Genomic DNA, 2,630 nt, shown 5'->3' with positions numbered 1-2,630 from the left:
TAAGGATGCTTTTCTATTGATTCCTATAGAGAAAGGAATGACTTACATTTTTTATTCCTTGTAGAAAACCCTCAAACAAACACAAAAAACATATAAGAGAAAAACATATAAAATATAAAAAATCAAAAGAAACCCTAAAAATTAGAGCACAAAAATGACTAGAAATGAATAAGCGAAGAGGAAACCCAAAAAAGAAACATCCAAGGAAGGAGAAACGACTTCTACGCATAAAAAGAAAAACCAATCTCATAAAAACAAAAACGGTAGACAAAGAGGAAGAAAAAAGGGAGAAAGATCCGAATAGAATAGAAAAGCAAAATCGTCTTGAGAACCAAAGCCAACACTGGAAAACCATTCAAATAGCGCAACAAAACCCTTATAAAAAGCCAACAATCATCATGATAGGAAACAAAATGATAGACATTGAGAAGACAGCCCGAAGGACCCAAACACGCAAACGATTTCAAGCTAGCCACGTAAAACGACTGTATAGCCTCCAGTTGCTAATCCCAAATCTCCATAAACCAAATAAGCTTCACGTAACTCTAAATAAGAGCCCGCAAAGAGAACAAAGAGAAGAGCCTACTTAGTTTTATAACATGACAGAAGGGTTATGTGAATAAAAAGACATTAGTCAATTCTTTAGCTTATTTGAATGTTTACTTAGTTTTGTAACGTGGCATGAAATTCTCGAATACAGCAAGAATTGGGCAAACAAGGTGGCAAGATAGTAAACTATCAAAATAAGAATAATAAAAAAAAAGTCGAATTACCTTGATGTAGAGGAGAAAAAATGAAGGGCATACCATGAGGAATTTTTCCACTAGCTTATAGAACACTCGCAATTCTTAAATTGATTTCAATGTGTAAAAAATTGACAAGAGAATTCCCTTTTTATAAAGTAAAAAGAGAGAGTTCTTGTTGATTAAAGAATGCAATACTAATTGCAATATACTTTTTCAAATAATTTTTTTATAATATACTTCTTCCTAGATTATAGTCTTATTGCAATATACTTGTTCAAATAGTTTTATGGCAATATACATCTTCTAAGATCATAATTCTCTTACCAATGAGTAAATATAATTCAATTTTAACTTGGATTACAAGTATACCAAGGTATATTAAGATTTTAAGAAATTCTAGGAACTATTTTCAAGACTTGTCCACTTGTCACATTCAAAATCAGGTGTGAACAAGTCTTAAGGGGACATTTATAGAAAGAGAAAAATTATAAATCAATTTCGTGCCGCCGTGTGGATTTGATGACATTATAATCATATAATTAATTATTTATGTGTCATATATTTATTCATTGAGATAATTTGAAGATAATATTTAAATTGGACCAATTAAAATTTAGTTATTAGTCATCCAATTTGTCTATAATTAAATCAATGTAGTTTAGAGATAATATTCATATTTTTGACAAATCAAAATTTAATTATTAATCATTTAATTTATCTTTGAAATATGATGTGTTTTTGCTGGGAACCCAAGATCTGTACGAAGTACACCAAGGTCATTATCATCAGGGCTTTGTTATTTTTTTAATAATTATTTTACTTTTGATTTTTTTTAAATTATGTCATTTTGAAGCTTTCTTACATCCTTAAAAACTCTAGTTATAAAAACCTAGATATAGGAAAGAGAAAAAAAAAACGAGGTAAAGAGAGAATTAAGAGAAAAATAAGAAAAAGGTATTTTTATAATTGAGGTTTTAGAGAAGGTAAGAAAGTTCTAAAACGACGTAATTTTAAAAAAATAATAATAAATTATTAAAAATAAAAATTTACTCATAATAATAATTACACATTATATTAAAAAAAAAGTAACGTTGTAGCATCCTAACATGCTACGTTAACATGCCATCTATTCAAGTTGCCATATTAACAAAAATGTGTCATTTCAATATTATATTAATATTAATGTTATCTTATTTAATAATTAAATTAAATGTTCAAAAAATTAAATTAAATAAAATATATAAATACAAAAATCTTTCAAGTATTTTGACCAAAGTTGGAGCGAGCTTGAGCTGAGCTCGAGCATTGGGTTTATTGATGTAGGTGGAGGCTGCCAATCTATCAAGTCGGCTGGACTGGATTACATCCAATCAACGGAAGTGGGTCGTGATGATAATGGCTTTGATGATACGAAATTAAAAATTGACTACTAGAATTGAAGTACTTTTGACCTTTAGTCATTCAGCCTGTTGGTGGCATGAATTTTCAACAAACCTAGGATTTTTACCTACTAATTTACCACTTTACCTTTAAAGTTTGAAGCATCTCGTGGATTGGGTTGAGTGTCACTTGGTCTTTGCTTGTGTATGCCCACGCTTCTTAAGGTGCAAAATTTGTCAACAAATATATGAGGAAATGGAATACAATTGCAATTGAATAAGACTAAATAATAAAGCTAACCCCTGTGATGTTTGATAATCTTTAAAATAAATGCTGCCCTTTTTTCTTTTAAAAATAAGTCAAAACTGTTGACTTTCAATTTAACCATACGAAAATTTAGTTTCAAATGAAATGAAGTGAAGCTAAGGCATATCTATGATATGAGTTAGGACTTAGTCCCTTTATAGAAAGTAAACATTACAGTAATGGTATCAATGTTGCATG

This window comes from Theobroma umbraticum, unplaced genomic scaffold (genome assembly GCF_002168275.2).
Source record: "Theobroma umbraticum cultivar Fairchild unplaced genomic scaffold, ASM216827v3 scaffold_20.0, whole genome shotgun sequence".
NCBI lineage: Eukaryota > Viridiplantae > Streptophyta > Magnoliopsida > Malvales > Malvaceae > Theobroma > Theobroma umbraticum.
The sequence above is the reverse complement of the archived record's forward strand: the minus strand, read 5'-3'. Positions refer to the sequence as shown.